The sequence below is a fragment of the Ailuropoda melanoleuca genome, chromosome 6, assembly GCF_002007445.2.
Source record: "Ailuropoda melanoleuca isolate Jingjing chromosome 6, ASM200744v2, whole genome shotgun sequence".
Classification (NCBI taxonomy): domain Eukaryota; kingdom Metazoa; phylum Chordata; class Mammalia; order Carnivora; family Ursidae; genus Ailuropoda; species Ailuropoda melanoleuca.
In genome coordinates, this window is record NC_048223.1 from 110,578,505 (window position 1) to 110,586,342 (window position 7,838).

At 44.7% G+C, this 7,838-nt stretch overlaps 1 protein-coding gene and 1 pseudogene across 1 annotated transcript in view; both read left to right on the top strand.

The window, feature by feature from the left end:
• RBM20 (RNA binding motif protein 20) overlaps positions 1–7,838 on the top strand; it is a 185,588-nt gene that overhangs the window by 98,246 nt on the left and 79,504 nt on the right. The window lies entirely within an intron of this gene.
• Positions 5,345–5,558, top strand: LOC109490571 (annotated as a pseudogene).

Below are 7,838 nucleotides of genomic sequence, written 5' to 3' on the forward strand. Positions count from 1 at the left end.
GCTATAACTAGAAGAATAAAATACAGTTCTTGATACAGAAAGGAGCACCCAAGTCCAGGGGCGAAAGGCGTGTGGTGTTCTTGGATAAATGCAGGTGGTCTGTGGCTGATGAGCAAGGCCTGCGGGGAGACGGGGTGGGAGCTGAACCCAGTTCAGGACAGATGCCTTTCCGAGAAGTCTGGACGCAGTGACAAGTTGGAGCCATTGAGGGTTTTGCTCAGAGGAGTGAGGCGTGCCACCTGTGAGTCAGGAAGCAGCTGGGTAGTACTCTGGAGCTTCATTTGGGGCTGGGAGTGATGCAAGGAGAGTAAGAATCATTCCAGCAGAGGTGCTGACTGGGGCATCGGCAGTGGGAATAGCACAGAGTGGCTGGGTTTGCCTTTGCCATTCATAGTGGAGACACATTCAAAAGGTTCAGGCTCTACATGGCTGTGGGGGCTGCGGGAGAGGAGGAGGTGAAGATGGGCCCCGCGGGATGCAGTCCAGCCGTCCTGTCCAACCTCTCGGTTTTGCCTCGTTCCGCAGGGGGCTGGTTGTATCTGGAGAGGCTGCTACATCTTAAAGCCATGTTAACGACACTGTAAGGGAAGGCGTTGTGGGGTCTCCCCGGCAGAGCCCAGCTCACAGCTTATTCCCACCCTTCTCGGCTTGCGCTGGTCCTTCACGCCACCCATTCAGGCGTTTTCAGTCTCTAGCCTTCCTGCAAACTTCCTTCAGGGGCTTTGGGCATTTCAGAGACTAAGCAGACTGTCCCTGCTGCGACAGTTCTTGAGGCCATCGTGCCTGTCCCCATTTTGCAAAAGAGGTACTTAGAGATCGAGGGGTTGCCTGTGATGATATTGAAAGGAAGTGTGGGGCGGAGACTTGAACTCAGGTCCCTGCTTCAGGAGGAGCACAATCTTCTCTCCATTGCCCATGCCTGCCCCGGCCTTCGCATTCCGTGCTGCTGAGGAAGGGGTCACTGCCTTTGGTCATTCTGATTTCACCCTAGATGTGCAGCACCCAGTTTTCCCTCTTTCTTGCAGTTCGCTCAGATGAGGCTGAGGAGGGTTGGGGTGGGGCCACGGTCATCTCATCCCCTGACATTTGCATTCCTCCGCATGCCTCAGGCAAGTGAGCTAAGGCTTGGGAAAATGACTCAGGAATGCCGGGATGGCTCCATCGGTGGCAAAGGGAGCGGGAGCTTGAGCGAAAGAAGGAAGGACGGCCTGCAGTTCTGTTTCTCTCTTCCTCACCACCAGCGTTTTCTTGTCAGGACTGAATGCAGTTCCCGGTGGATTTGCGTGTACAGCTCTGGGGGGCTAGGCTGGCCATGTTCCCAGGAATTGCGTTCTTACTGAGAAGCCAGAAGGTGGGTGGCACCACTCCAGCTGAAATGTCTGAGCAGCCCCTCCTGCCCCTGGCATTGCTGCTCTGCACAAAGGAATCAGTCCTTTTGTTTCTGGAGAAGTGAGTGAGCCATTGGGGNAGTGAGCCATTCGGGGGGCCAGTTAATCTCCAAAAAATCCTCATTCACATGGGCTGAACAAGGAGGGAGAGGATAGTTTTCAGAATGTAATCAAATTCCAAATCCCTGACAGAATTCACTTTTTAAAAACCAGCATCCTTTGTTTTCTTCATGAACTTGCAGAGCCTTACTACATGAGCCATCGTCTCCCTAAGGTTAAGTATGTACACACACGTGCACACACACACACACACACACACCCACTCGAAGAGCACTCATCTTAGAACCACCTAGCCAAATGTTGCTGTAGCATCTAGCACATTTGCTTGGGTTAGAGAAGCAGGAAGTGTTAAAAGAAACACCGAGTAGTGGAGTGTAGAAACATACAAGCAATAAGCAAACATTTATTGTGCATTTACTGTGTGACAGGCACTGTGCAACAGTGGATGGAAAGATGCATGAGATTTAGATTTAGGCCANATAAGCAAACATTTATTGTGCATTTACTGTGTGACAGGCACTGTGCAACAGTGGATGGAAAGATGCATGAGACTTAGATTTAGGCCTTGCTCCAAAGGAGCTTAGGAGTTGGAATTTTTTAAAAAGATTTTATTTATTATTTGAGAGAGAAAGAGAGTGCATGAGCTGGGGCAGGGGGCAGAGAGAGAGGGAAAGGGAGAAGCAGACTCCCTCTGAGCAGGGAGCCTGACATGGGGCTTAATCCCAGGAACCCTTGATCATGACCTGAGCTAAAGGCAAATGCTTAACTGACTAAGCCACCCAGGTGCCCCAGGAGCTTACTAGTTGGGAAGACGTCATCTGAGAACATGGAAAAAGGCAACTGCCATCCTATGACCAATATCATGCTTACTAGGGAAACCTTAAAAGCATTCCCAATTAGAGTTAGAAGAGTAAGGGTACTAGATGTCACCACTGCTGTTCAGTGTTGTGCTGGTGGACCTAGCCAATGCAATAAGATAAGAAAAATAAATGAAGCATGAGGATGGAAAATAAGAGACAAAGTTCTTGTTATATGAAGATTATATGATTGTGTACCTTTAAAATTCAAGTATTCTCAAAAGTATTATATATAATGAAAGAAGTAAGCATAATTGCAGAGTGTAGTATCAACATACAAAAAGCAATAGCATTTCTGTATAACAACAGTAACCTACAGGAAAAAGAATATTGTTCATAATAAAAACTAAACTTTATGGTACCTAGGAATAAATGAAATAAAACATAGATAAGGCTTTGATGAAGAAAATCATAAAACATTATCAGAGTATATAATAAATGGACAATGATATGTTCATAGATGGGACAACTTATTAGCATCTCATTTAAGACAATTCTGATCAATATTCCAATAAGATTTCTCTTAGAATTACACAAACCAATTCTGAAATTCATTTGGAAGAGTAAGCTACCTAAATAGGTCTGATGCTTCTGGAAAAAAAAAAGAGTTTTAAAGAACAAGGAGATCAATAAAACAGCAGAGAAACAGACCTAAGAATCCCCATGTACTTTTGGCATGGGTAGCCATGTATTATAAACCAGTGTGAAAGGCTGAGCTCTTCAGTGACTCATGCCAAGAAAACTTGCTTTCTGTACAAAAATATTAGATCCTTATCTCATAGTATATATAAAGATAAATTTCAGCTAGCCCTAAATGTGAAAATCAAAACTTTGACACTCTTAGAAGATAATCCAGGGGGATATCTTTATGACCTTATGGGTTAAAAATAATTTTTTAGAAAAGACACCCCCCCCCAATTTTCAACAACTTAGAAGTGAAAAGGTTGATAAATTTGTGTTAAAGTACTATGGTTTATGGATGTATAGTATGAGAATATGGCTTAGAAGTATACACATAGATGTTGCCTCTGGATAGAATGGGAGGGAGGAGGAGATGTTTATTTTCCATGTTAAAATTGAGGAAATGTTAACCTTGGTTAATTCTGGGTGGTGGCAATATGACAGCTTGCTATATTTATCCATATTTTTGTATTTAACTTTTTTTTTCAAGAAAACACAATGAATGCTTGGTTCAGCAGCATGTATACTAAAAAAAAGAAACCACAAAGCAACTACCAACTCAGATCGGCATGCAGTGTGGAAGCTATAGCTGCATTAGCGAGATTGCCTGGCCCTAAAAGTCTGATTCTGGTCCTGGCGCTGCCATCACCAAGCTGTATCCATGGGTGAGAACATTCTCTCTCTGGGGATTTTCACTCTAGAAAACAAGAGGATCAGACTGATCATTAGCTAAGGTCTCTCCCTTGGTGGCTCTCACATTTTCTCTTCTCTCCATGGGAGAGATTACCAAGGCTGGAGGAGCAGAGAAGGAAGAATGCATGGGAAGAGCCCTCTCATAAGCCTAAATTCTGTATGAGTGCACGGAAGTGATTATCATTACATTCAATTCATACTTGCCCGACCTCTTAGCTCATAGGAGCTGCCTGATGTCTGTGAAGCCCTAGACTTTTCTTTTTTCCTTGGCAGGGTGGATCTGGGTGCCCTGTAGTAATAAGTGTGCTCCTTACCAAGTGGCAGAAATTCCTAATTAGCCGGGACTGAGTAGGAGTGGCATGCTGCTGACGTCGATGTGGCTGCTTAATTGGTCTCCATTATTCTCCATTATTGCTCTGGAATCATAGTCTGAAAAAGAGCCAAGAAATACACCCTGTATGGTATGGGGTTGGGGGAGCGGGCATGGAGGGAGGATGTCAGGGGTGTCTAGGGAGATACCAGTGTTTTACTCAAGATGGTTGTCTGTGGGCTGGTAATTTAGAAACAGGAGCCTTGGAATCCTGCCTCCCCTGTGGATCTGCAGGCCTGTCTGAGTTTTCCCATTTGTGAAATGGGGTTAACCTGATGAGACCAGAGTGCTATAGGGAATCATTTCCTTTTTGCCTGCAGACAGAGGGCTTTGAAAACAAAAAGAAGAGAGGGGTTGGTGGAGTTTTTCACTGAGTATTTGGAAATTACAGTTGTCACTGCTCTCAATTCAAGCAGGGAGTGCAACCGAGATCTTAGTCATCTTAAATAATGTGTGTGTGTGTGTGTGTGTGTGTGTGTATGGATTCTTCAGACTTTACATGATGTCCCCATAAAACCGATCTGGGTGCTGAATGATAAGAAAATCAGAATTAAAAGGCAGGGAATCCTCTTTGCCAAAGGAATGAGTTTTAAGAGACTAGACCGAGTATTTAATTTGAGAGGCTGGTGTAGCAGGATCCGATTGGCATGTAGGCACACACATCCCGTCTGTTCACCTTGGCCTTCCCACGGCCTGTACTAAAGACAGTGACCTTCTATCGCAGCCTATCTTGTATCTTATCCTCTCTCTTCTCAGTTTCTCCCTCTCTTCACTTCGTTTGAACATCTCCCCTTTGCATCTTCTAGGTTCGTTCCCTGCAAGGGGGTTTGAGAAATAAGGGACTTTCAGAGGCTCCATTCTGCGGTCACAACAGTGGTTTTTAGGATATGCCCTAAAATGAACCCACTAAGGCTCTCTGTGCCCTGAACCATTCGAGAGAAAATGGTCACACCTCTTGAAACCCACGGTTCCTGACGTGCTGGCTGGGACTTGACTGTGCAACTTTTCACTTTACCACTAGCTTGCTGACATCCACAAAGAGAGCGTTCTTATTTAAGGGTTCATTACAGTAATGGGGTTCGCATGGCAGGAGTTGAGAGCACGAGGGATCCCGGAAGAGTGGACATTGTCTGGGAGCAAACAAAAAGCTCCTGTGTTTTCAGTGAACAGTGTTGAAAACCTTGTGCTTGCTGCAGTTGTTTTGATCTGTTAGACGACTGTAGAGAGAATTAGCAGCAGGCAAAGTTGTTCTTTAAATACTTATTTGTGGGTTTGGCCCTGGCAACCGTGGTGTGATGTGGTTCGAGATTCTGCCCGGGATCGGCGTCATGGCCACGTGCTCAGTCATCTCCGGCATAGCCACCCGCGCGCATCCACAGGTTCAGTAATGGGGGCGAGGAAAAAAGGGGTGCCTATTATCCATATCATTGGAGTTTGATGCAAAGAGATAGATGTGTCTCTGGAGTTAGTCGTTACTATGTGTCAAAGGGTTTGGAGAATACCGATTAAGGAAGCACTTTCCTGAATGATGAAAAATAACTCGGTCATGCTCATCTATGCCTTCTAGAAGGTTATGCAGTGTATTAATGTAGTGCATAATAAAAACAACAAAGTAATACAAATATTTATTTGTATTCAGAAGAAGTTGATTTCTTAAAAACTGTGCATATTTACTTCCTAAGCCGCTGCTGCCCTTTGTGCCTCTCCTTCTTCACTGTCCCTGCCCAGCCCCCCAGGCTGGGCGATGTTTCCTCTTGAGTTCCTTGGTCTGGGGCAATGGCTGCTCCCCGTGGTGTGGTGCTGTTTCCCAAAGCGTGATGCATGACTTGTGGTTTTAGCAGCATTGTTTTTGGTGAGCATCTCATTGGGAAGCTATCCTCAAGTCCAGGCTTGATTATGTGTCCTGTTTTTTTAATCCCTGCTCTTGCACCATCTGAATTGTATCATTGCGTCAATATGAAGGGAGAGACTTGCAAAAGCCCTGTTAATTACAGGCACTCACACTTCTTTTCTGGCCACTAGCTTGTCTTTCTGAAATACCAGAATAGTTAAGAGTCCTGGGTATGCAGACTCAGTTCTTGGGCTATATCAGTGCAATAGGTACAACACTAGGAAGTCTTTCAGATGAATTTGTAACATATGGAGTGGATGTATGAGGAGAGGTGAGTTAAAAATAGAATTTGCTTTTTCTTTTCTTTTCTTTTCTTTTTCTTTCTTTCTTTCTTTTTTTTTTTTTTTTGAGAATTAGAAGTAAAACTAATTCTCAATTAACCCTCTGGATGAAATCACTATAGTCTTGGATAGATCAGTCAAGTTCATTAGACTTTACTTGCATCGTCTGCAAATTGGGTATAGTAAGCATTTACTTGACTGTAGACAGAAGGCTGGATGAGATGGTCTCTGGAGAACTCAGTTATGGGTTTTTGATTTGCTGAACACTGAGCTGAAATAGAAAAGTCTGGACATGAAGTATAGTTGAAAGGGATAAGTGTGATTATTGATGTTTTTTCAGTCATTTTCAATTGTAAAATATGGCACACACACACACCCAAATTTTTAAAGCATGTAACCAGTTTTTAACAAATAAAGCAAACACTTGTGTAACTATCCTAGGTCAATAAATGGGATGCTACTGGCTCCCAGAGGCCTTTGAATGTCCCTGACCCCACCCAGCCCCCTTCCTCACTTACGCTTTTGTCACTAGCTTTCCTACCTGTTTCCCTTTACTAGGAAAGTCACACACTGTATTCTAAAACTTACGGTATTTGTACTTGAGGTTTCCTAAAACTTTCATTCCCCATTCGGCAATACCAGGCCTTTGGAACACTCTAAAAACATTTACCCCTCCGACCTTATTTTCTCTCATTGTGTGTGTTTTCATTCCGTATAGCTTAAAGAACGCCACGAAATACCTTCTGCCCACTCACATTCGTTGAGATTTAGTGCGTGCATTCCTCACTGCTCTTTGCTCTCCCCTCCTTTTCGTGTTGCTAGCCTTCCATCTGGGATCACTTGCCTCCTGCCTGACATGCAACCTGTAGGGTTTCCTTTGCCAGTAGTGGACTCTTTCAGGTTTTGTCTGCCCAAGAAGTCCTGAAAGCACCTTCGTTGTGGAAGGATAGTTTGAGCAGATGTGTTTGCTTCCCGGGGCTGCTGCAACCAACTTGGTGACTTAGGGCAACACATATTTATTCTCACATGGCTCTTGAGATCAGTTCCCTGGGTTAATGTCCAAGTGTCGGTAAAGCCTCACTGCCTCGGAGGCTCTAGGGTAGTTATTTCCTTGCCCTTTCCAGCCTCCAGAGCCGTATTCCTTGCCTACCTTGGTTTGCGACTCCTTCCTCCTCTTCGAAGCCAACATTGTAACATCTTCACATGTCTGTCTTCTCTCACATCACCTTCTCCTCTGTGTCAGATCCCCCCACTGCCTCTCTCTTGTAATAATGCTTGTGGTTGCATTTCGGGCCACTGACATAATGCAGCATAGTCTATCCATCTGGAGATCCTTCACTTAATCATTCTACAAGGACTTTTTCACCATATAAGGTAACATCACGTGTTTCAGGGACGATGATTGGCTATCTTTGGGAACCATTATTCATCTCTGCACAGGAGTGTACAAAATTCTAGGTTGGTCGTTATTTTGTTTCAACATATTAAAGATATGATTCAGGACACCTTGGTGGCTCAGTCGGTTAAGAATCTGCCTTCAGCTCAGGTCATGATCCCGGGGTCCTGGGATCGAGTCCTGCATCAGGCTCTCTGCTCAGTGGGGAGCCTGCTTCTCCC